The 27368-nt window shown below is 41.4% G+C and overlaps 1 long non-coding RNA gene across 1 annotated transcript; it reads left to right on the plus strand.

Moving 5' to 3' along the window:
- LOC129120672 (uncharacterized) lies at nucleotides 1-22252 on the plus strand. The gene is made up of 4 exons (XR_013182180.1): nucleotides 1-138; nucleotides 2167-2248; nucleotides 7539-12312; nucleotides 18073-22252. It is a non-coding gene; the product is annotated as an uncharacterized LOC129120672 (long non-coding RNA).
- Nucleotides 22253-27368: the final 5116 nt, after the last annotated feature.

Consider the following 27368-nt stretch of genomic DNA (forward strand, 5'->3'; position numbering starts at 1 on the left):
CCCGCCACAGCCACGGGGGGAGGAGGCGGCAGCGCGCCTGCGCCGCCGGGCGCTGCCGACGAGGGAGGGAGGGATGGACCCGCCGCTTTCCCGGCTCCGGGGCCGGCCGTGAGTATGGAGCGGGCACGGCTGCGCCAGGTGCGGGGCTGAGAGCGGGGCACGGGCGCTGCGGGAGCGGGGGACGCGGCCCCGGTGCGGGCGGTGCGGAGCGGGAGGCGCAGGAGCGGCGGGAGGCACGGGAGGGATGGAGAGGCTGTTTACGAGAGCGGGCTGTGACAGCACGAAGGGAATGGGTTCGCACTGAAAGAGAGGGCGTTTGGATTAGATAATAGGAATAAATCCCTGTATTAGGGCGGTGAGGCCCTGGCACAGGTTGCCTAGGGAAGCTGCGGGCGCTCCATCCCTGGAAGTGCCCAAGGCCGGGTTGGACCGGCTTGCAGCGAGCTGGCACAGTGGGAGCTGTCCCTGCCCAAGGCAGGGATGGATCGAGATGGGCTCCGGGGTGCCCTTCCAGCCCAAACCACCCCGAGATTCTCTGCAGGCAGTGCCGGCAGCGGGGGCTCTCCGGGCACAGCCGAGTGGCCCGGGAACAGCGCCGGGAGCAGCAGGGCTGGGACGACGAGCTGGAGACGCTCTCTGGGTGCGCCCCCGTCATGGCCCGAGCGCTGCCTCAGGCGCCTCGCAGGAGAAGGAAGAGCGGTGGGGCATGGATGGACCGTCAGGACTGATGGCAGGAGCCTCGGTTCCCCTGTTCTGTTCAACTGCAGAAACTCTGTGTGTGTCCTTTCTTCCTTGGGTGTTCGGCAGCCCTACCTGGCAGGAGGGTGCAGGGTCCCAGGGAGCCAGCGACAGGATGACAGGTCACAGCCTTAAGCTCCTCCAGGGGACCTTCAGGTTGGACTTTAGGAGGGATTTCTTCACAGAAGGGGTGGTTAGACATTGGGATGGGCTGTCCAGGGAGGTGATGGAGGTGATGGAGTCACCATCCCTGGAGGTGTTTGAGGAAAGACTGGACGTGGCACTCGGTGATGTTGGGTCAGGGCTGTCCAGGGAGGTGATGGAGTCACCATCCCTGGAGGTGTTTGAGGAAAGACTGGACGTGGCACTCGGTGGTGTTGGGTTGTTGGTTGGACTCAAATCTTGGAGGTCTTTTCCAACCTAATTGATTCTGTGATTTGCTGATTCTGTGCACCAAACACCAGGCTTTGGTCCTCTCTGCAAAGCCTTGCACTTTCATTTCCCTCTTGCTCATCCTACCAACCTTATTTTTTCTTTTTCACTACGCTGGCAGCACCTTCTGCTGTCTCTCTTGGCCAGAACGTGCTGCCACCATCCTGCTCCAAACCCCAGGTGTGGAGGAAGATCCCTGTGGAGCGTGGGTGTCACCAGGGGATTTTGCCATTCCCATGCAGATCCCACTGACGTGCTGTCGTTCCAGGCATCCTTTGCACCTCTTGTGGCATCCATCTGCTTCCCTGGCTTCTACAGAAACTCACAGGCACCAAGGAGGGGAGGGGGAGGAGTCCTCCCATGCTTTTACCTTTGCTTGACAGTTTTAGGCTTGCAGGGATCTTGCCAAAACAATTTCCCTGCCTCAGCCTCTATGGGAATGATGCTAGTGGTACAGGTGACTGATGGGCCTCAAGTAGAGGCAGCAGTTTCCAGTCTTTTTCTTCTCTTTTCCCATATAAAAATACAGTCAGGATCTATATTCATTCTTACAGGGAATAAGTGAGGAGTGGAGCTGCATAGGAACCTTCTCTCAGGGACTGAAGCTGGGGAAAAAAAATTCTTAGGCAAGAACTCATTTAAATATGAATTTAAATGTGACCAGATGCTGCATGGCACATACTTGGTGCAGCCATGTAGCTGGAAGTAGTCACAGTCAGTAGTGTACAGAAATACATGAAATTATTATAATCTCACAGTGTCAGGTGTGAGCAGAGGCTTTATAATGAGATGCAAATTCTTGGTGCAAGGCAAACTGGGGGTTTAGTTTGTGCTTTAATAGGTTTGCAGGTGGCACCAAATTCCTTTTCTAGGTACTGTTGTCCTTCCCACCCTGTTAAATGGATCTGTGATGTGAGGAAACTGTTACCTACTGACCTTCTGTTTCTTGCCTATATTTTTGTAATCCAAATGTTTTTGGATTGCTTGTTGTTCTAGGTAGGGGCAGTGCCTTCCTTTGGATCTGGCTGATGTATTGTGAATATTAATGGCAACAAGGAAAGTTCCCAAACAGAACATGGTAAATTACCTACTGCTTTCTCACCCTGCATTACTTTGCTAATTGAATGTCAGCTAAATGTTCCTTCAGGCATCTGACTGAAATGAGCATGAGCTATAGTGTACGTGTAAGACCACAAATAATAAATCAGCATGATTATGAAAAATAGTATTTCTCCCCTTCACCAGTAGCAAGGCTTCAAATGCATCTCTTGTAAATTTAAACCTAAGGATTCATTCAGCTGGTTTGGTATGTTTTGGTTTAAAGTGTGTCACTTTCAGAAATAAATGAGGTTACTTACCTGGTCCAGATCACTTTTATCTGAGACAGAAGACATGGATTGCTGGACATGTTGCTAAGAGATCTCCCAGAATTCCATGAAGAAATCTGAAGATCTGGAAGAGCTCTGTGAACTTACTTTTCCATGGTCCTGAAGGAAGCTCTGTCATTTCTTTCTTTCCTTTAGGTTATTGAGTGATTTTTGAAATCACTCTTATTTTTATCACTGTCCCAAAGAAAAAGAAGAAAACTGAATTTGATGCCACTAAAAGAAAGAAATCACTCTTATTTTTATCACTGTCTCAAAGAAAAAGAAGAAAACTGAATTTGATGCCACGAAAAACTTTGTTTACTAAAAACTGAGGTAAGCTGCTAAGCTGCTTAGTGAGTGAATGTAGCCCACACCAGCCAGGGGACAGCTCCAAACAAATGCTCTTGACTCCATGACATCTCCCACTGCCAACATCCAGCCATGGAGAGAGAAGAAACATCACCAAACCAGTGGAGATATTGGGCACTTGGACTAGCAAGACAAAAGGACTGTTCTGCTTGAGGGAAATATGCATGGATGGGTTTTTTTTGCTTTTTTTTTAGTTGTGTATCAACTGTGGAGCTGCCTGTCATGATCTAGAACCCAGTTATTAAGCGGGTTTTGTGCAAGATGAACCCCCCTGGCTGTGCCCATTGACCTCCTAAAGGTGGAGCAGCCCTCAGATCTGGAAAGGCCATCAGGGCAGGAGTGGGATCATGGATTGAACTCTGTGAGGACAGAGGGACCAAGCAGAAGGAGGATGCACAGAATTTGTGGTGTCTTGTGAGCTCTGGGGCCAGTTCACAGGATTTACACGGCAGGATGAGCGCTGGGGTTCTCTGAGTGCGTTCCTCTGGGAAGAACCCAAAGCTGTGTGCTCCCTGGGATAACAAGGAAAGGAAATCAAGGGGAGTTTGAGTTTCTCTGCTCAAGGAACTCTGCTTTGGTAAATGTGGCTTTCCAGGCAGATGGTTGGTTCCAGGGTATCTATCACACAGCAAATTTCAGCACACAGCAGTCTGGCTTCCAAATGTTAATCTATAGTTTGCTGATGCCCAGACAGATCTGAACTTGACTTTCTGAATCGTCTTTGGAATTTTTTTCTCTTCAATGACAATATTAGAAAGGAGGGACCTTGACATGATGTAGTGTAGTGTAAATAATTTTCTTCTGCCTACCATTAAACTCCAGCAAATACAGATTTTCTCCATAAAATTACATGTGACATGTGTTCTCTGACAAAGTTACTTTGATAGTGAGGACAACAGCCTAAAACTTTCATCTTTTCCAGCATGCCAGAAGGATTTACATTGAGGATAGATCTAAAATTAAACTGAACATGTTTATAAATATAATCACTATATTATTTCTTCATGCTAATTCTAGCTTTTTGTCCTTTTTTTTAAATGTAACAATCAGTTACATTTAAAAAAAATCTCTTTTTTCCCTCACAACTGGCTTACCTGGACATTTATCTTTTGCTATAATATCTGTCACGTAATTTATCTCTTTTTTCTTTTTTTCCTCTGTATTTTCCTTGCATCTAAGTACTGTACAATATCAGCTTCTTCAGTTAGACTAAATATTTGACGTGTTTTCAGTCTTACAATAGCTTAGTCTGCTTCTTGAAGCATTACAAACTGTGTTTTTATCTCTACATCTCACTCTTGGGAGAATACCACAGCAGGAATTTCCCCCCTTTCCCCAGCATAAAGTCTCAGCATTGTGTCTGTGTACACATAAAAAAACTCTCCACACCTTTTACTCATCTTTTCTGTTGTAGAACTTTCTTCTGCACCAAGAGAGATCATTGCTGAAAACCATTTTGATTGTTTGCTTCAAGAACTTTTTTGAGTTCTTGCATCTTCTGTTATTATCTCAATACCTCTGTGTCAAAATGGGCTTTCTTCACCACCTGATCCTGAATGCCTTTTCCTATTCGTACAGCATTTGTTGCTTTAGTGAAAAAGAGAATTTTGGAGAACAGGGAAGCTAAGACTAGTGAGGGCTTTTAAGGAAAATAATCATTTAAATGATCTCTAAGTGAGAGAAATTGAGGAGAATCTATCTCACAGGCAATTCAGACTGAAAGCTGCAGGTGGAACTTGGAATACTTGAAGCTTCTTTTAGGCCCAGTGATGTTTAAAGACAAACCAACTTGCTTTAATGTAGATAATTGGCTACCTGTACTGAAGGCAGGTTGTCAGCAGCTCCCAAAAGGTCTTTCAGTGCCTTGTATAATAATAAGACATTTCTTTTTGGACTTAACTGAGTGGAGATAAATAACCAGGGATTGAGTAACATCACTCCCTGTCCCTGAACACATTTGATTATCTGAATTTCACTTTGGGTGTGTAATTTTTGACACATTTACTTGAGGTCTGTATTGCTCAAGTAGATGTGTCAAAAATATTTCCTGCACTGAATATTTCCTACTGTGCTGGGTGTTCCATGAGCAGCACAGTGAGGCCTTTCCATCCTGCAGGATATTTAAATTTAAATTTAAATTAAATTTTATGGAGAGTCACTTTTCACTGTGATATTTTCTGGAAAAATCGCTTCGCCAGGATTTCTCTCCTGGGAAGCTGAGAAGCCTCAGAGAAAAAGGAAAACAATTCTTATCTCATTTGCTTCTCCTGTGTTTTGCTGCTTTGGAATGTGGTTTGGAGATTGTTTATCCAACATGTGAATTGTTTTGACTTAATGACCAATCACAGCCAGCTGTGTCGGGACTCTGGAGAGAGTCACAAGTTTTCATTATTACCTTTTTGGCCTTCTGTAAGTGTCCATTCTCTATTCTTTAGTATAGTTTAATATAGCATTCTTTAATATAATATAATATCATAAAATAATAAATTAGCCTTCTAAGAACATGGAGTCAGATTCATCTTTCCTCCCCACGATGGGGGACCCCAAAAATACCACAGTCACTCGCAAGGTGGGCTGTGACACGGAGGCCTCTGCCACCCCTTGCCAGGCTGAACATCCAGGGGCTTAGCCTGCCTCAGACCCCTGAAGAGACTTGCAGGCAAGCAGCAGATGCAGTTTGCTTGGAGAGAACCACAGGAGGTCTGTCTATTAATGCCAGAGAGGATGGGGCAGGTACCTTCACTGCTTTCAGAAAGCTGAATTTAAAAATTCAGGAGAAACACAGAGAGTACGCCTGCTGTTTGCTGGTGTTGGACTTAGATCAATGCCCACCAGAGCTGGCTGTTAAAAGGCCTTTTCCTTAAAGAGTTTCTTCTGAAAACCATAGGAACAGGCTTTAAATTTTGTTAAAATTTTCCTTTGAACTTCAGTTGATGCCACCAATTATCAGAGCAGGGGGTTGTGTGTTAGTGGAGATCATCTGTCACCTTTAATTGCAAAGACACTTTGCAGTAGATTCATACAGAGTTATTTCGAAGGGGGATAGAGAAAGAAGGGTTTAGAAGTTTTGCATATATTCAGAGAATGTGATATAAAAGTTGGAATATTCAGTTCAAATACCATAACTTCTTTTTCTCACATTTATAAAATGAATATATTTCTGTCTCAAAGACTGAGACTCAGGGAAATGTATCTTCTCTGCTCTTCTTCAACAACTTACTTGACTTCTTTAAAGCTGCCTCCATTTCTCTTACCTCAGAGCTTTTTTAATTGTACATATATGAGAAAAAAAAAAATCATTTTCTCTCTCTCCTCAGAGCTCTTCTTTCCTCCAAGCCCCTTGTTCAGACAAGCAGCTCTTAGGCAGAGGGCTCTGTTTCCCACGTTGACCCCCACCTTCGAGCTGTTTGTCTCCCATCTGTTGTTTGTAAACACTTCATGCCTCGTGCTGCTGATGTTGTCAGCTCCTTGAAAAACAACTTCTATTTTCTTCTGTTTGCACACTGCATCAAAACAACAGGAAATCTGTCCATGCCTGGGAAGCCCACGCAACGCCAGGATCGTTGTTTTCTTGCTGGGGATCTCAATTAAGGAAACTTGTCAGAGGTAAACAGTGATGATGCAAGCTGTAATTCAGTGTGGTTCATCTGTGCACAGAATTTGTGTTCTGGGAGTCTTGGCCAGGAGGGAAGAGCAAGGAGAGGGAGACACCAGAGGAGGAGGGAGCTGGGCTGAGTGTGTGAGAGAAGGGACAGGAGGTGGCAGAGGAATGAGGCAGAAGGTGAACAGATTAAGAACTGCAGGATGTATTTTTGGCTCATGCCTTTGCAGAACTAGGTAAAAGTTGTCTTCTGGAATTTCCCTGTCACTAGAATCCCTTTCTTTTCCCAGCCAAAGAAAAGCATAGGGAGAAGGATTAACATCCAGATCTTAATGTAACTGTCACAAATTAGGATTGACTCCAGAATGGTCAGTGTGAGGGGCAGAAGGGTTTCTGTGCTGCCACGGCTGCACATCCACTTCAGGAACTCTTCTGCTCTTGAAGAAAGCAGCCAATGGATTTGCTCCACTTGAGGGAAGTTACTGCCCTCAAACCTTCTGCTTTTTCCACTCTTACATCTTCCTGTGCTTTCTACACCCAGGTGGGATGCAGAGCTGTCCAGTACCTGCTCATCACAGTGAAAATTGCTGCATTCCTCAGTATCCCAGTACTGCTCTTCCATGTCCTGAGGATTGGGCTAAATTTTGATCCTTTCTCAGGCCTTATTATGCAATCTCCTGTTGCCTTTATGAGATTTATAGAGGACAGAACATGACAGGGATTATTTCTATCTGATATAATATTACATGTTGGTAGTCTAGAATAAGAAACTCGGGTTTAGAAACTTTTCTACTTGTTTATAGTTTCTGGTTTGCACTACATCAATGGTTCTCTGTGCTTAAAAGGGTTAAAGCAGATGGTTGTGATATATTGTTTCCTAATGAGAAGAAATGCAATCATATTTATTCTCTATCTTTTGAGCACAAAGCAGTGACCAAGACTTGTTTCACTTACAATAATGTTTACAGGAATCATTTCCCATGTCTTAATGAATGTAAACTTTCTAATTCCGTTTTTTTTCCTCTTGACAGAAGCCCAAGACAATGCTTATCCTTCCAGTAACTCCTGTAAAAATGCACAAGAGACCTTGAACAAAAACATGGCCTGAAGAAAGTTAATGAAGTTGTTAATAGTCTGTGTCACAAATGAGAAGACTGTGGATGATTCTGGTTTCTTCCTTCAGGCCTTGATGAGTCATGAAAATGATAGAAAGCTAATTTTTCTAATGGAGCAGGTTCTGTAAGTAAAAGAAGAGGAAAAAAATCAAGGAAAAAACTAAAATACAGACATCTGATGACAGGAGCTACTACTGGTGGTGACCAGTGTGTTGTAAGCTGGAATTTTCATGAATCTTAATGGATGTTTTGACCTAATTTACAGAGTCTTCCTTGTTAATTAACTTTTTTAGAAAGGTCAAACCCTTTTTTTCCGCTAAAGGTCATGTACTTCAACCAAGAAATCTTTTCTCATCTACAGAACAATGCAGCAACATAAAATTCAGGTGGTTTTCATTCTGAACATATTAATGGATCATGAGCAATATGCATGGAGTATTCCACACCCTTTGCCCTGTCCTCATTAAATAATTCCTTTTTGTGTTTGTGTGTATGAATGATCCCAGGGTTATGCATTTATCCAGCAGCAGGCTCATCCTCTGGAGCCTGGAGATGGAGGTAATTCCACAGAGAAGGAAAATAACATTCCAAAACCCCACATGGACCTGAGAATTGTGTGAGAAGAATGCCCCTTGTGAAACAAGGGTGCCACATTTAGATAAAAACCTTGATTTCGGTATCAGAAATGCTGTGAACGTTTCAGTTCATTGAAATGTTCATTGAATTATGCAGCTTTATTGCTTCTGGAAGGGTTTGTAGCTCTTGGTCAGTCAGGTCAAGAGGTACCTAAGGGCTCACAGGCCTTACATCAAGCACACCTAAAACAGGAATGGCACTGCAGGAATATTGACATTTTCAAATCATTCTTCCTATTTAAATAGCAGCTGAATGAACTGCCCCTTTAAAAAAACCCCAAAAAACCTAAAGGAAGAAGACAGAAAATGTTTTTTCATTAAATTGGTGAACCTGCTCAGAAATATTGAAGGGACACAGCAAACCAGAGTGGTCACAGGACTTGCACTAATGTGGGGGAAAAAAACTACCAATATCCTAATTGGGGAATTTCTCTGACAGGAAACTAGGATCCATTCCACTTCATGATTTCTTCATGCAAACTACATAAAATATTTTATAAAACCTGAGTGATTTCCATAACAGAATTTTGGCAATTTAAAGCAAAACATTTTGCTATGACAGTTCCTACAAATCTTTTAGCTCTATTTTGTATTATAAATATGTCAAAATGAAGCCATTTCTGTCCAAACAAAAAATTTCCAGGCTTTAAAAAAATATTTCTTATTTGCCACAGTCAAGAGGAAGACTAATTTCAAATGCTGTAACTTAGATCTGCATAACCATAAACCCACAAGGACATAGCTTTAGTCTTATAAATAAGTAATGTCATTAGATACAGTATTCTTATTTTAATTGACTCTGTTTGCTACTCTGTATAGCAGTGATTGAAAAATAAAAGTCATTTAACATTGGTGAAACCTTTTCTAGTGGTTTCTGAACTGGAAGTCAACAAGCACAAGCCATTGCCAACAATGTTATTGGTTTTGGGGTTTGTTTCAGTAGTAAAATCTAAGTGAAATCAAAGTGGATACAGGGAATTGCATCTAATCCTTTGTCAATAAGAATCAGGTGGAATCTCAAAGACATAAAACTAGCACAGGTTTATCATGCAGACATCATTGATGAAACCCCACATAAGGAACTCATTGCATTTTCTGCAGGTGGACCACTGTAAGTAAAAAAAGTGTCTTTTTGTGAGGGATATTTACCAAGTTGGCAGTTGAGTCTTTTCCTTCAGAGATATTTAAATGACTGGGTATTTTCAGATTTGGGATTTTTTTACATCAGAAGAATAGATGGAAAAGGAGTTGGCAAAGATAGAGTTTATTTGTGTGAGGCAATAAAGTTGCTGAATTACAGTTCATGCAATTTCTTAAATTGAAATTCATATATATTCCTCCCTTAAATTAACCCAGATGTGTCCTATACATGAGTTAAGCATGGGTTTAATCACAGATTATCAACTGATGCATCTCCTCAGAGGGGCTGACATCTGCCTTGCTTTGTGCTGTAGTCTCTCAAAAAGTGATTCAAGAACTACAACGTGGCAGAAATAAATACTTGAATTTTGTCAGAAAAAGTAGAAATCATTTGATTAGTGGCAGTTTGTTTTCTGGTGATGTGAAGTTGCTGAGAAAAAAGGAAAAGGGAACATCCCAAAGTGAGAAACAAGCAGAAACCGCACTGAAATAAAAGCAACAGAGGGTAGAATATTCTGAAAAAGCATCTGGAAAAGAGCAGATTTAAGATCAAGGAGATGAGGAACTGCAGGAGCCAGTGGTACCTACATTTTTCCAGCACATGGTGAAAGGCTTTATGCTCAAAGAAATAGAACACAGACTTTTCTCTTGGTCTTTTCTACCCCAAGCCATGGAGCTGTCTCAGTTACATAAAGCATGGAAAAGTGCTCAGTAGAACTGTGATGAGATGTCACAGAGCCCTGTGAAAAGTGATTCTAATCATGAAATTTTAGGAAAAACTCCTGGTTTGTTGGTTTTTTATATATTCAAGCTCTAGCTAACTTCACTCTTTCCTTCCCACCCACACACACTGACATTAATACAACTTTTGCAATTGAGTTGAAGGACCAAGATACACATATTTTATACTTTTATTTTAATGCTTCAATGTTTTTTTTCCCCTTAGCAGGTTATAAATGCATATGGGTTTGGGAGATTTTGGAGTCATAGGGAGTAAAATTGAAAGTGCTTCTGGGAAATTGCTTATTTATATAAAGCTGATGAGAAAACAAGTGTTTTATGGGGAGCCCTGAGTCTCTTAAAGGATATTTTGCTCAAGGACAGGGTACTTGCTGAGCACAAATCTAGGTGTGTCTGTTATTGCACTGCTTTGTGCTGGGAGTGGAAAAACAACATGTATCAGGTGCTTTGTATCATATATTTATTTTCTCTAAATGCCAGTATGTCTTGATAATACACAGACTGATTCTGTGTCCAGATTTCTGCTGTCACTAAGACAATCAGCTGGGTTCTAGACATGGAAAATACATTTAAAACTGGGAGTCAGCTTGTGTAGCACAGCTCCTTTCAAGGCTCAACAGGTGTAAATGAACCAGCAAAAAAAGCCATGAGTGCTAAGAATATCAGCAACTGCTGCACTAGATGTGATCAAATGATAACTGCTGCACTAGATGTGATCAAATGATAACATTTGAGGCAGCAGGGTCATAGAAGTCATAAGAGCAAGTGACAAAAAAAAAAGATGTTCCAGGAGATGTGGAAAGAATCAACAAAAAAAGCAAAATTTACCATTTAGTGTCTGATTTTCTGAAGGTGAGTGGCCAATATAGGGCATCCCACAAGGTGCTCAACTCTGTTGCTGATAATATCTCAATTTACCCAAGAGTAAAATGCTGTCAGAGTAGTTCAAACCTGTGATTTATTTGACACTGTAAATGCTTTTAAAATCTTGCTAATGATTTAAGAAAAAGACATGGAAACCAGCAGAAAAAATGAGCATTATCTAAAGTCAGTGTGGGTGTGGTGCCTCCTTGACCCATTTAGACTATTAAGAAATATGCTGCATTAAAGTATTGAATATATTTTTTCATTATGTATTGAGTGGCCAAAAATATCTTAAGAGCCTTTTAAGGTAATGTATAATAACATCTCTTCCCCAAAAGTGGGTCAAGGCTTACGTAGTCTGCATTTCCAACGTGGGTCCCTCTTAAAAGGAAAATCCCAAAGGTACAGAAGGAGCTAACACAGCAAAAGGGTCCAAATCCTGTATTTTGTGATATCCTCTGACCTTGGTCTGCCTAAACTCAGAGCAACAGCCACAGGATGTGGTCTAATATATATTAATGGCAAATTATCTTGAAATATTTTTCTTTGGTGCTGTAAAAATGCAGTGATGATGATGATTTTGTGTACTGGCTCCTTATTTTTTTTGCCTCCTGATAAAAACTCCCTGTTTCCCATTAAAAGAGTGAGAGGAGGGAGGCTCCAGGTTGCTGCCCACAGCCCAGGGTGGTGTAAGAATAAAGGAATAACGTGCTCTGAATGTGACATTACAAAGCACCTAATGGGATTAGCAGGGGTGAAAAGGGAAGGAGTGAGCACAAGTTGCCACAAGATCCTCCACTTGCTCACTTAAAACCTTAATTCTTGTGCCTGTTATTAATTGCAGGGAATTATAAAGCTGTAAATTACATGGTAATTTGATGAGTTACACCTGCATGGACATCAGATAGAGGCTGAAATTGTAAATGTCAGATATTGAGCAAATAAGCTTAAATAATACCCTGTTATGCATCTCACATCTCCCTTCTCGGACATTTTTTGCAATGTTATTTCCAACCAATAAGTATCAGGAGTGTTTCCTTAGTAGGCAAACATTCAGGTGTTCCAAGACATTCTAATACACTAAGGACAGGGTTTTTTTCTCTGTAAGGTGACAGTGGTTATCTCTTGAAAAATTGCCTAATCTCGTGCATGTTTTATCTCCAGATTCCCTCTGAAAACTGTATCATTAGAAATTGTAATGAAACTCAAAAAAGTGACCAGAATAGTAATTGACAGAACACTTGGCACCTTCAAAATGGGACTTGGGTGCTCAGATAAATGTGGTGGAACAGAGCTGAGCTGCCCTTCATGTGAGTTCAGAGCAGCCCTGGTAGGTGTGAGGTTGTGTAAAATACCCATTAAATGTGCCTCATCTGGGAAGACGAAGGGGTGGCTTTTTAATGAGTCAGTCTAAATGGCTGAAGTAAATGACCATAATGATAGAGACTTGGAAAATTATGTGTGCATAGATGTGGGACTGCAGCACAGCAGAGGAGGTGCTGGCTCTGGCTGGCACACAGACCTCCTGCATGCTGGCTCAGATGTGCCTTCCCAGCCTTCTGTGCCTTTACATTTCATCCCAGAACCACTTCAGTGTCAGGAAAGTGGAAATTAGAGATGCCATCTTCCAGTGCTGAAGGGAAAAGTAGATTGCAGATCAGCAGAGTACAGTTTCAGGCAAGAAATGGTTTCCAAGCTTTTCATTTCTCATGCCAAACGGGAGATCTGGGCCCTGCTTATCCTCTCCTCCTGCTCAGCAAACAAGAAGGTTCCAGCAAATGCCATAAAATTAGGGTCCTAATTTCCACTCCTTTGAGTTAGTCTAGAGCAATATCCCTCTGTTAGGGACTCTTACAATCAGGTATCAACTTAAGGCACCCAAATTCTTTATTACCTCTTCTCTTGCCAAATTCTTCTTGGTCCAATAAGGTCAAACACCCTTTCCCAGACAAAACCCTACACTAATGAGAATGAGACATCAGTTCTTGCACCACAAATTAAAGAGAGGGAAGAAAAACCTTTCAGCTATAGACTTTTCTGTACTAACAAGAATAGACTCAAAATTATTTAAGTATGAGAGACTAAAACAGAAAAGGTATTGCAGCTTTTCTGGGAAAGCTCATTTTAATGGACCTCCTTATTCAGTTATGCACAGAATAAGCTCCTCTATGAATAGCATTAAAAGACTCTCCTTTCTGTGCATTTCTGTCCTATATTTTCTATACATTCTCCTCAAAATCTTAAACTATCTCCAGTTTTTATTGTGCCAGGTTTTTGACCCCCTCACTGCAAGAAATGAGCACGTGCTACACAAAGCTTGGCTTTGCCAGTTGTCCTGCTAATACACATATGCTGTCAGACCAGCTGGCTCCTGGCAAACAGCAGAGGTAAATGTCAGGTTCTTTCCTGTCCCTTGCTATGAGGAGAGCACAAAACTGTCCCTAAACAGCACAATGCAACCAGAGTCCACTGATTCAGTTTTGTTTCAATAATCTCCAGTATGGTAACAAAATTAACAACAAATGGGTCAGGCACATAGGGAGAAAGAAGGAAGCATGTTGCTCTTAATTTCTGATAAGAAATTTAAATGTTGTGGTTTCCATTTAAGTTTTCCCATCTTAATCCAAGTAGCGTTACACAACTGATGGACTGCCTTAAGAGCATTTTTCTTTCTTCTATCAATAAAAGTTTATTTATTTCTTACCGATGAGAAATGAAGGGCCAAATCATCAGATGAGAGAGAGCTGGGTTACTCCATTCAAATGAGATTTATAACTGGCACTTGCTGGTTCTGGTCTGCATATCTGCTGGTGTGAAGGGAAAATAAATCCTCCTACCTGATTTTGTCATGAGTATCTTGTTAGGGATCAAATTGACCTCCTTCTCCACCATTCACATTTGGGAGTTTTTAGCCAGATCAGGCCCATCAGCCAAGCGAGAGGGTGGTGGAATAGTGGGGGAATTGTGCTCTGACATTTTTGGGGGGTCATACACAGCTGTGGGATGAGCAAGGATGGATGATACTCCTGGATTGGTCATGGCTCAAGCTGCATCAAGGGAAATACAGGTTGGATAACAGGAAAATTTTTTCACAGAAAGGGTGATAAAGTTCTGGAATGGCTGCCTGGGGAGGTGGTGGAGTCCCCATCCCTGGGTGTGTTTAACAAAGCCTGGATGTGGCACTGGGTGCCAGGGTTTGGGTGAGGTGCTGGGGCTGGGTTGGACTTGATCATCTTGAAGGTCTCTTCCAACCTGGTCATTCTGGGAATTCTGTGGTTCATAAACTTGGGAGAGAAAATGTGTGGAAAATGTTTTGCTGTAGTAAGAAAAAAATGAGGAATGTTCTTTCTCCCATGGACTGGCCAGGCTGGACAAAACACCCAGGCTAAATTGTGGCTGTTGAGCAGCCGGTGACACCACATGAAAAGAGCTTTAGCAAGGGAACAAAAGCGACACTGTTTTATCTTTACTGCTGATTAAAGTCTGTAACTACTGTAGCTACAAAATTATGCACATTTTAAACAAAAGCCTGCGCCGTGTCACAAGCAAGAAAAACAAGTCACAGGGTGCAAGGCAAAGCTTTCCTCTGAGGCTCTGGTGGTTAACCAGTCCCTCTCCCACAGTGGCTGCAGTGTCATCTGAGCTGGGGACTCGCTGCCCTGTGCCAAGCAGTTGCCACAACACAGCTTTAACCCTTCCCTGGGCTCAGCTGGGCCACCAGAAATACCAAGCCTGGGGCAGAGAGAAGGGGTTTTAACTGATACTACCTCCAGTGAAAGATAGGTTCATCCCAAAATACCTCACCAGACCCCACACCTCCTCCAAACAATTTAAAAAAAACCCAAACCCCACAAGGCCAGACATTAAAAAGAAATCAAACAGGAAAATAATCAATGACATCCTGTTAAAGAAAGGATTTAATATATTAAAAAAAAATACCAGTCATAATTTTAAACAGGTACTACATAACAGATAAGGAGGTCTGGAGAAACTCTGGAGGGGTTTTCTCAGTATTAAAGGATGATGAAACATCTGTACATTCCATCCATCACTGATAATGGGAAAGAACATTTGATTTGGCAAATTGCAGAGAGGCTAAACCCTTCAGCTTTTACATAGGGGGAAAAAAGAACAGGTTATACAGCCTTGAAAATATTCCATTTTTCTTTTGTGTACACAGAAGCAAATTTATGTACAGCTTTTTTGTGTGTACAAGGCTGTTTCTGAACAGCTAGTCATTAAAAATATCAGTTGTTCTCCTACCATGAAGAGCTTTCAAATATACCAGGGAAATGTGTTTTATTTAAAAAAAGAAAAGCATTCAATTAAAGATATAAATGCAGATTCAGATCCTACATATGAAAAGCTTGAGATTTTACATTGCCAAACTCAAACCTGTTCTTAGAGCTGTAGTCCCAATTCAATTCCAAACCATTTTGCCTTCCTAAGGTTCATCCAGAACAATCCATAACACTGACCCTCAATGAATCTTTTCTATCCTGATCCATTTCATATTGCTCTGTTCATGTTTATTAACCCTTCAAAAAGCACCTTTCTTCACTGGGTTTCTACCAAAGCAATTATAAGATAACATCTGGCCCCAAAACCCCTGCTAGAAGAAGCAACTGCAAAGGGCCACCTAATTTGGAGAGTTTTCAGTCTCATCCATGAAATTACAACAATCCTGAATTTTAAGCTGTCTTAGAATTCTGGAAGGGTTTGGGTTGGAAGAGACCATAAAGACCAGCTAAATTCAACCCCCTGCCATGGACAGATGCAGCTTCCACTGTCCCAGGTGGCTCCAAGCCCTGCCCAGCCCGGCCTTGGGCACTTCCAGGGATCCAGGGGCAGTCACAGCTTCTCTGGGCACCCTGTGCCAGGGCTCCCCACCCTCACAGGGAACAATTCCTAATTCCCAATATCCCATCCATCCCTGCCCTGTGTCACTTTAAGTTATCCCAGAGCCAAATCTTTGAACATGAGCCAGAAGTCAGTCCTAGCCCAAATATCACTGTGTCTCTAGAAGCTGCTGCCTTAAATCTCTTCAAGATCCAAAGCCTGATTGCTCTTTGGTCAAGCTGACACTGTTGATTGAAATTCCCTTTCAACCTGAAAAAAAGGCCACAATACAGGGCAAGGTTGTAGCAAAGGCATTTTGGGGAGCCTCAGAAGAGCATCCCCTCAAAGCAATTGCCAGCTGGTTTTTCCACTTCTACCATGTTCAAAGTTCAAGACAAAAGTTCCTTTGAGAACTTGAATCAGGGTCTAACATTTCCAAAATGCACAGCAAAGCAAGAAATGTCACTCAAGCCATCACTGAAATGTTTCTAATTACATCCCTGAGTAATTACATTACCCTGTCCTTTTTAAGTAGTGGTTTTAAAAGTACAACCCTTGGCTTAAAACTGATTCCTCATTTTTAGGCAATTCTTCCTATCAACTTGAACCAATAGTGTTTCATCAGGTGATAAGTTTTCACTGGTTATAGTCCCAAACCTGCTGGTTATAGTCCCAAACCTGCAAAGTGCTGCAGGATCATAGGGGGAAGGGATAATAAAAATATTTTAACAAATTGACTGGATCATTCAGCTAGGAATAATTAGTGCAGTTATTTTAAATTATATCCTAAGGATATACTAAAACTTGCTGTCCTTTGTGTGGTACCAGAAAAAGGCACTGCAGATCCCAATTGAAAATGGACCAGAAATTTGAGATCATTGCTCCCCACCAGCATTTCTGCCACTGAATGGGACATTTCCATACAGCTGGAAGCCCTAAGTCTCCAAAAATTGTCATATAATTCAGTTGAGGAGCACTGGAGACACAGCTAATGCTGTGCCATTATCTTTTGCTTCTTCAATAATTTGCCTCTGATGGCATGAAGAAGCCAAACATCCCTGGAAGGGTCCAAGTTGGACAGAGCTTGGACAACCTGGGCTAGTGGAAGGTGTCCCTGCCCATGGCAGGGGTGGAACAAGATGATTTTTAAGCTCCCTCCCAACCCAAACCATTCTTTGATTCCATCATAGCTTAAAATTCAGGATCATTGTTATTTTGTGGATACAAGACTGACAACTCCCAAAATTAGGTGGCCCTTTGTAGTTGCCTGTTCTGGTGGCACAAGCACAGCAAGTTGTGTTTGGCTTCCTCTCCCACCCTCATCTCCCAACAGCAGCCACGTGCAGCCAACTCAATATTCCTCAAGTGATTGCACACTCATGTCCCAGAGGGTTTGGGAGCTATTTAGAACACACCAAACAAACCAAAGGGTGATTTTTCCTGTCCAAACCCTCTCCAACATTTGTCAGGCCCTTAAAGTGACACTTTAACTAATTTTTCTGATGTTTAACATCTTGCTGAAGGTCTAAACTAATGGGTGCAGATAAATCCTTGAAGGAATACATCTTCTCTTGCCAACATTCTTGGCAAAATTTATGTCCTTGTTAATAGTATTGTACTTAGAAGTTAAACAACCCTTAAGTGCTCCCACTTGGCTGTATAAATAAGGCTTTTATTCATGTGAATATTTCTGTTCAGCACATTTGTTGAGAGATACCTGACCCAAGTTTAAATCTGGAAAGGACAGGAAAAGTAGAAAATTTCCATCCTTTCCTGGCATTTGGTTTGGACTATGAATAAAAAATCCACACTAAGGTCCAAACATTGTTGTGGCAGGTGTTGCACAAACATTAAATGGAGGCATCATTGCCCAGAAAACTCTATAGATTCAAACAAAAACACATTAAATTGGACATAAAGTCTGAATTTGCACATAAATGAACATATTAAAGTATTAAAACATTTTGTGGTCCATTTATGTCTCTGAGTATGGTAAATTTTTCTATCAAATCTTTTTGATGAAAATAAAAAGCTGAATCATATCAAGCAAAATATATGCATAATGTTTCAAAAAAAAAAGGATCATTTCAAACCAAAAGTAGTGTTTAAAAAGTCAATTTCTTTATAGTAAAAGATAGGGTTTAAGAAAGAATTCTAATTACTTTGTTTAAGGTCAAACAAATACTCTTTCAAGTCAAAATCATTTAATCTTTCTTTTCATTTTTTGCCAGGCTGACTAGAAATGAAAGTAAAATGAATTATCACAAGAAAATATTTCAGTCCACGGACAATAACAAAAATGAAATGAGGTAATTAGGCATTTCTAGTATTTTTGTTGCTGTTAATGCAGGGTAGAGGTTGGAAGTAAACAAGTAGCAAATGGAAATCGTGAGTAGGCTACATGAGAAAAAAGAGCTGCAAACCAGGATTTAAAGAAAGATAAGATAATAGATGTTTGAATTTCAATTTGATACTTCTCCATTTGATGAGCAGTCCAAGGGACAGGGTGGAGATCCAGGATAAATTGACAGCTGGACAGAAAAATTTAGGAATGCTGGGAAAGTTTGGAGTCCTAATGAATTGAAGGATCAAAAATCTGGAGCTGAGAATTGCTGGGGTGTGAGCACAAAGCCAAGGAGCCACTCCTTGCTGGAGAGGTGCACTGGAGGCTCCAGCTGAGCCATCCTGGTTGGGGCAACTTCCCCCAAATTTGGGGTTGGGCTCTTCTCAAACCAGTGAGTGACAGGACAAGAGGAACTGGCCATGGATTGTACCAGGAGGTTTAGTTGGGATATTGGGGAAAATTTCCTCACCCAAAGGTTTGTCCAGCCCTGGCACAGCTGCTCAGGGCAGTGTTGGAGTTCCCATCCCTGGAGGGGTTTAAAAGCCATGTGATTGTGGCACTTGGGGACATGAGAAAAATGAGCTGCAAACCAGGATTTAAAGAAAGATAAAGCAGCAGATGTTTGAATTTCAAGATGATACTTCTCCATTTGATGAGCAGTCCAAGGGACAGGGTGGAGATCCAGGATAAATTGACAGCTGGACAGAAAAATTTAGGAATGCTGGGAAAGTTTGGAGTCCTGATGAGTTAAAGGATCAAAAATCTGGAGCTGGGAATTTCTGGGGTGAGAGCACAAAGCCAAGGAGCCACTCCTTGCTGGAGAGGTGCACTGGAGGCTCCAGCTGAGCCATCCTGGTTGGGGCAACTTCCCCCAGATTTAGGGTTGGGCTCTTCTCAAACCAGTGAGTGACAGAATGGCCTCAGATTGTACCAGGAGGTTTAGTTTGGATATTGGGGAAAATTTCCTCACCCAAAGGGTGTCCAGCCCTGGCACAGCAGCCTGGGGCAGTTTGGAGTTCCCATCCCTGGAGGGGTTTAAAAGCCATGTGATTGTGGCACTTGGGGACATGGGCAGTGGTGGCCTTGGAAGTGCTGGGGGAATGGTTGGACTCAATGATCTTAGAGGGAATTTCCAACCTTGATGATTCTGTATGAAAAGTACCAATACAAAATGTCATGGATATAAACGTCCCTCATTTGTTTCCCTCATTTTCTCATCCCTTATTCCTGTCAAATGCCCCAGAGACATTAAGCCACCCTGGGTGGTACATGAGGCAGCACAAGGTCTCACTCAGCTCACTTTTCAAAGTTCTTATTTGCCAAAGGGGAGAAAAAATTTAAAACCCTTAATTCCAGGACCGTTCCTGTGTTACCTGAAATCTACAGTGCGATCTGTCTGTTATTTCCCATTACCACACCTATGTGGAAAAAATCCTCATTAAAGAGGCTGTTTTACTTCCTGCATTTCAGATATTCAGAGCTTGACCTTGTTTTGCTGCTGTGTGGACAAAGATTATAGTGTTCAAAAGCCACACTCACCCCTGGATAATTTGCTTGTCTTTACTGCAGTAAATTTGTATATTGATCTTTATTACAGTATCATCTAACAGGATGTTTAGCATCCACACTCTGTCATGCAGGGCTCTGCACAGCTATGAGGGAAGAATGCAGAGTAGGTATTATGCCACACAGGAAACAATGTATTTCTATTTCATACATGTAATTTAGGTTTATATGTAATAAAGAATTCTATGTGCCTGAAGAAGGAATTTTCCTGATATCCAATTTACTGTGAAACACTTAGAAAATATTTCTCCATGTGGGTGGGGTGGTTTTTTTTTTCCAATTGTCCTTCCATGATTTCTTTTTCCTCTCTTACATTAATTTTGTTGGCAAATTTCTCAGAATTTCACTGAGATGAATTTTTCTGCCTATTACACACCTCTAGTTTGTTTTTTTTTTTTTTAATAAATTCACACTTGTTAGCATTTGGAAGAATATCATAATTGCAGAGCAGCCATGCTGTTTTCATTGGCCATTTCAATGAAGAAAAATAGGCTGTGTGTGACATAATAAATAGACATGGAAGAAAAATTAAGTCCTATTTCTCAGAAGAACATCTCAAAGTGAGCCTATATATATAGGCTTAAGTCATCTAAATGACTTGATGCATATTTTTATTTTAGTATCTGCAGGAAGATGGATCCCAGCCCATTAAAACTAAAATTTCCAGAAAGGCAGGCACTCTGATGTATCATCTGTCAAGGTAAAGGGACTAAGAACCTCTAGCTGACTGATATGATGGATTTTCACTTTCCTACTTACTTCAAGAAGGAAGAAAGTGTGGAGCTGAACAGCTGGTAACATTTGCTAAAAGATTATGGTGCTGAGATTCTGATTTAAATTTGACTTTTTGGTCGTAAACACATGAACAACCCATGAAATGTTCTTATTCTTTAACATATTTTCACTTGAAAAGAGTGATTCAACTGCTTCCTCTGTAAAACCTATATAGGATTAAAGAGCAAAGAGGTCTCCAGCTGAAAAAAAAAAGACATGTATTTCCTGGAAAAGGAAGTCATGCAAGAGGCTCAAAGCTTTCTTTAGGGTAGCTGCTACCACCTTCTGTAAGACTGTTGAAACACATGTAAATGAGAAGTTTTAAAGTATATATATAGAAATATTTGGCAACATAATGAGACTCTTCCCTACATTGTCCCCTCTAAGCTTAGAGATACAAAAGACTTTCCTGCTGTACATTTGCAGGAGAACCACGTGAAAATATCTCTGGCTACTCCACCGTATGAGGTAAATTTGGAAATATTTTAGCAATGATGTGAAACAAGCCCACAAGCTGTGACAAATACTGTCAGCACTTCTTGTACCTGCAAATAAAGAGAATATCCCATGGTATTTGCAGCCTTTGCCCAATCAGGATGTAAACTCTATGAGTTACTTTGGCACATTTCAGAGGAAAATATTGCCTCACTAAAGCCAGACCAGGACCCCCAAACCTGTTCAGTTAAAAGCAAATCAATCAATCAATCAATCAAGTCATAGCATTTTCCAAGCTTGGTCATCAGATGTTGTCTATCAAAAAGCCATCCAGAAGTGAAAAGCTGAAGCAGCATGTGAAACTCTGATAAAAATAAATTATAGAATCATTTCCTGGAAAAGACATCCAAGATCATAGAGGAAGAGTATTTTAGTGGTTTTCTGAGAGGAGTCTATAAACAAAATGTGAACAAAATCCATCATAACTCTGTAAAACCTAAATAAAATCTGGATTATAAATGGGGTAAGTAGTCAGACTGCACCCCTACATCATTTATCAACAAGAGCTTTCACTGATAAAAAATAATATCAATAAAAAACTGCTTTCACAGAATGTTCTGAACCCTTTGGTGAGGTGGCCTGATTTAAGCTACAGAAACTTCAATAAAACCAGAGAAATCATACAAATAGGAGCAGAAAATATGTCAGATATTTCAGATATGAAACCACGCCTTGCAAAGTAGTGAGTCCAAGAGAGTGTTTGGATTTCTAGAGGTCTGGAAAGGCTTTTTTACAGCCAAGGACTGAACAATATTGATTTGTTTAGTTTATCTGAGGAAAGATTATGATTAAGTCACCTTCTAATCCATAAGTAGGAACATGGAGAGAAGACTTCTGATAATGGAAAGCTCTTTAATCTGGCTGACAGAAGCATGGCAAAAGCCAATGGACAAAATCACTTAAATCGTTTTGGAAATGAAACACACACTTTGAAACCATGGGGGTTCTGTGTAACAGATCACTAAAGCAGCTTATTGATTCCCCATCATTTCAAGTCTTTGGGGTTTTTTCTGGAAGAGCCCTAATGTTGTCAAAAGTTACAAAAGCCTTGATGCAAGAAGTGCTCTGTGAAAGTGCATGAATTGCACCAAATTCACATTAAGTGAACATGCTGTTGTCTTCTGAGTTTATAACCTGTAAATCTTTAATATTAGGCCATAGTTATGCATATCTGTAGCTTCTGAGAGAAGTTGTACTGTTCTTTGAAGAAAAATAAAGTTGATAGTTGATAATTCTATTCTTTTCTTTTCATTTAATGACATCTCCCAGTCTAGCTGGCTGGTTTGTGCCTGCTGGAAAGGAGAGCTGGTGTTATTTAACACTTCCAAAACATATGGCTCTGGGCTTCATTTTGTACACTACAGCTCACAGATTCCAAGAATTAATATCTTGTGTCCATCATTCTCCCACACACATCACTTGTTCCTTTTTTTTTTTTCCTGATATTTTTTAAGAAATTCAGAAAACTTCCTAGAGAGCAGCAGCACCTAAATACTGGTATAACCTTCATTTCTGTGGTGTGTTGGTTTGTTTCTGCATCTATTGCTGCAGCTGGAATTTTGGATATGGTTTTAAAAGTTTTAAGTGGGACCAATCTCTGTGGGAATATTACAGGATATTGCTAAATATATATATATATTGACAGATTAGTTTATTGAGCAAGAGGGAAGAATTTGAGAGCATTTTCTGATACTAGTAAATTATAGCTGGTTTGTTTAGTGAAAAAAAAAATTGAAGATAGGCTGATTTCACACAGCAAAGCAAATATAGATACCAAGCTATAAAGGGGGTGTGTGGAGGGTGTTATAAGTTGTGCTCATCAAGCACTGGAAGACTTGAGCAGAGGTTTTTTAGCAGAAATGTTCAGGCAGGGCATATCACTCCTAGTAAATAGAATTGGTGAGAAGTGATTTTTGACAAATAATGCAGGAACTGGCAGTAATTTTAACAAACAGTTCTGCTGGCTGGGAGTGACTCACTCCAGCACAGTAAAGACTTTGTTGTTAAAAGTACTTACACTCACATTAGGAGCCTGAAATCATCCCAGACATAATGGCCCACTTTGAAAGAGCAGGAAACATTAAACAGATTGTCCAATCCAGAGAAAATAACCATAGGAAAATTTATTGAAAGGCAGCTCACCAAATAGCATATCCTGCAGTTCAATCCAGGGTGTTTTGTTTTCCTCCTACCAAGACTCCAGCCTGTGATTTCAGCTCAGCAGCATGACTCTGTAAAACAGGTCTTTCCAAGACTGTAAAACTAGGAGAGATTTTGGGGCAAGGACTGCATAAAGATAGAAGCAACAATAAAGCCCTTGTTCTGTAAAGAGGAGGGAAACCAGTGCAGCAGCAGCATGATTCACCCTCCTTAACTTCAGCCATCCAAAAGGTAGGTGTGGAATCCAAGTTAGTCACTCCTTTTTTGTCACTTGTGGAGGAAGATGTCTCCTGCCTGCTTCAGAGAACCACTTTGGGAACTGCTATTTATCCACTGCCATGGAGGATACCCAGGGGAACAGCCAGCAGAAAACATCTTACAAACTAAATCTAGACAGGATTGCTCTATCTCTAAATTGCCAAGGAAAGCTGTGGCTGTCCCATCCCTGGCAGTGTCCAAGGCCAGGTTGGACAGGCTTGGAGCAACCTGGATAGTGGAAGGTGTTGGGGGTTGGAATGAGATGATTTTTAAGGTCCCTTCCAACCCAAACCATCCTGTGATTCTCAGCAGTCCCACTCTGCTGAAACCAAGGCTCTGTGATTCACTCTCTCCAAGGTATCTGCACAAAGGAGTGTTGGATTCAGTGCATACACAAGGTGCAGGAAAATATTTAAATAGAAGAGGAATCAGGAGGTAAGCAGAGGCAAAGTAAAAATAACCACAAGACTTCAAGAATCACACTTGGCATCTTCAGCCCATAGCAAAAAAACCCCAAATGCCCCACATTCCTAATCTCAGTGAATTGAGGCAAGGTAAAAAATTATTTTCAAATGAGGTAATTTAACCAATATATTGTCCCACTTGCTGAGGGTTCAGGGGAAAAAAGAAGTAAAAATTAGTAATGAAAGTATAAAAAGGAATGAAAGAGAAGTTCAGATTGGCATTGCATTAGATAGGAAAGGAACAGGAAAATTATGGCAGCTCTGAAACATCCCTGGGGGTGGTAAAAAACCACATATGTGGCACTTGGGGATGTGGTTTAGTGGTGGCCTGGGCAGTGCTGTTGGACTTGATGATCTTAGAAGGCTTTTCCAACCTAAATGATTCTGTGATTTCCCTTTTTAACAGCTCTCTGCTTCAGAATGATTTACTGCAGGGTTTGTATTGATTTACAATTATTAGACAGTTATTGTAATTTATGTTGATAAAGCAATAAGGGAGTACTGAAAATATTTATTAAATATGAGAAACTTTGTGGCATTCAGACATTAATCAAAGCTGATCATCTACAATATATGTGCTAATAAACCATTAGTGAATATTTAACCTGCAAACAATGAAAAAGCTGATAGATTACCTCCTTCAGGAACAGAGGGACTTTGTGGGAATTTTGAATTATTTAAATTGTGACACAGCACAGGATTTAGGAGTGGGAAGCAATTTTACTGAGAGATTTTCTTTTTTAGTCGCTGAGTTCCTGATAAAAAGAATGATGGAACTAATTTTGTTTCTTGTTGATTTAAACATTAGCAATCCTGGGGTTTGCAAAAACATTAAAGATAGTTTTAAGGGTGAGTCAGATACTCTTTTGTATAATGCAATCATTTGCCTTCTTTGAAAATCAAATAATAAAATAATATGAAATAAAATAATATGCATAATAAAAAAAAGAAAAGCCCCAAGTAACTCAGGCTTCTCAGTACTTTGTTGCAGAAGTCAGAGAGAGAAGTATTAGGGGTCAGTTCAGCATTTGCCTAAGAGACCTGATTAATTGGAGATTAAATGATTGTTTGTTCAGCAAATGGTTCAGAGGACTGGGCATTCTTCCCTGACCAGCTGAGCCAGGCTTTGCTAGGCACATCTCCAGGCTCGGGGACACTTGTCCTGCTCACCCTGTCCTTGGGAAGGTGGAAGGATGCTGGAAGGGACATTGCCTGGAAAGGAGTTAATCCATTAACGCCTCCTGGTTGATTAATTTTCTGCTTCAACTCATTTAAATTCTCATTCTGCTGATTGTTTCCTTTCAGGGAAGGCATTTGTGGAAAGGTTATCAGCTTCTTGGAAGGACATAGCAAAGCCTCCAAGCACAAACCTAGCCCACTTTTCCAAATAAACAGCTGCAGACAAATCCTGGCTTCATCGATGGGAATGGAATTTTTTAGAGAATTGCAGAATGGTTGGAGTTGGAAGGAACCTCTAAGATCATTCAGTCCAACCACTCCCCTCAAACAGGTTTTGAATAGCTCCAAAGAAAAAGACTCCACAATCTCTCCAGGCAGTGTGCTCCAGTGCTGTCACTCTCACAGGATAAAATGATTTTCCTCATATTTAGGTGGAACTTCCTGTGCTTCACTTTGTGCCCACTGCCCATGGTCCTGTTGCTGAGCATCACAGAAAAGAGTCTGGCCCCTTCCTCTTGACACCCACCATTAAGATATTTATATGCATGGATAAATCCCTTTTCAGCTGTCTCTTCTCGTGGCTGAGCAGCCCCAGCTCCCTGAGCCTTCCACTGTTAGGGAGATGCTCCAGTCCCCTCTTCATCACTGTAGCCTCTACTGGACCATCTCCAGAAGCTCCAGGTTCCTCCTGCCCTGAGGAGCTCAGAACTGCACGTAGCATTTCAGGTGTGGAATCTGGAATGTGGCTGAGCAGAGGGGCAGGACCACCTCCCTTAACATCCTGGGAATTCTCTAATAAATCCCAGGATCCTGTTGGCCTTGTCATGGACACTTCTTGTCCATCACAACCCCACGTCCTTCTTCCCAGAACTGCTCCATCAGGTCAGCCCCAGCCTGAGCTGGTGCCTGAGGTTGTTCTCCCCAAGTACAGGACCCCACATTTGCATTTGAATTTCAGAGCTTTGCTAAAATTCAGGACTTTTTTTATCCTAACAAAGGAATCAAGCACCAATTACTTTTCAGATAACATTCCACTGGTAATAAAAATGAAAAAGTACCAGATATTTGTTGGGCATTTTCTCAGTTCTTTACATATCACAGAATTCTAGAATGGTTTGGGACCTTGGAAGGGACCTTGAAGATCATCCACTTCCAATCCCCCTGCCATGAGCAGGGACAGTTTCCTCTAGCCCAAACAGCTCCAAGCCCTGTCCAGCCTGGCCTTGGGCACTTCCAGGGATCCAGGGGCAGCCACAGCTCCTCTGGGCACCCTGTGCCAGGCCTCACCACCCTCACAGGGAAGGATTTCTGGTGCTCAGGGTTATTCTTCCCCAAGTGCAGGACCCTGCATTTGCCTTTTTTGAGATTCACTGGGTTTCTCTTTAGCTGAGTCTCCAACCTGTCCAAGGTCCTGCTGAATGGCACCACGACCTCCAGATGGATCAGCCACTCCTTCCAGCTCTGTACGATCAGCAAACGTGTTCAGGGGACACTGTCCCTTCATCCAGCTCACTGCTGAATAATAAGAACAGGACTAAACCCAGCACAGGCCCCTGGGGCACACAACTGCCTACAGGCCTCCAGCTGGACTCTGCCACTGGTCACAACTCTTGGGCTCAATGAAAGTGGTCAGCAAAGACCAAAATGTTTCAGCTCTGAGCAATGCGTCTATTAGAAGCAGTCAAAATTGGTTGTTTTTCAATCAGGACAGGGGAAAGGAGGAAATGGGCCATAACTCACCATGTTCAGTATGGGTGGGACATGCAATGACAATCCAGTTGCAGCAGAAAACTGCTTTCAGCAGGAGAGCATAAAGTGAGATGTGAAACATGAGGCTTTGTAGATAGGGAGTCTCACTACACAGAAGTTGGCTATAATTACCAGAGGAAATGATAACATTATGGCAGAGACCAAGGACATGCATGATGCATTATGAGAAAGATCAGTCTGAGCTGCAAGGGCTTCCCTTAAATTATCTTAATTTAAGGTCGTTCAAATCTTCCCCCAACACCTTATTTAAATTGGCTGCAAAAGTACAGCAAGTGCTAAAATTTCCTCTCTAAAGTTTTGATCTGTGAGCCATTAATATTTCCCTTAATTTAGCTTGTGTGCTATTTACAAATCAGAATTGCCTGCCTGTGGAAAGGGATTTGTTGGAGGTAGTTATTCCATTACAGGGGATGATTATTTTCTTGTTCCCCACCACTCCACCAGTTTACACCACCAGATTATTCTGCTTACTCACAGGAATGAGTGTTCACAAGGATTTTTACTTCCCAATCACAAT

Source organism: Agelaius phoeniceus, chromosome 4 (genome assembly GCF_051311805.1).
Source record: "Agelaius phoeniceus isolate bAgePho1 chromosome 4, bAgePho1.hap1, whole genome shotgun sequence".
NCBI lineage: Eukaryota > Metazoa > Chordata > Aves > Passeriformes > Icteridae > Agelaius > Agelaius phoeniceus.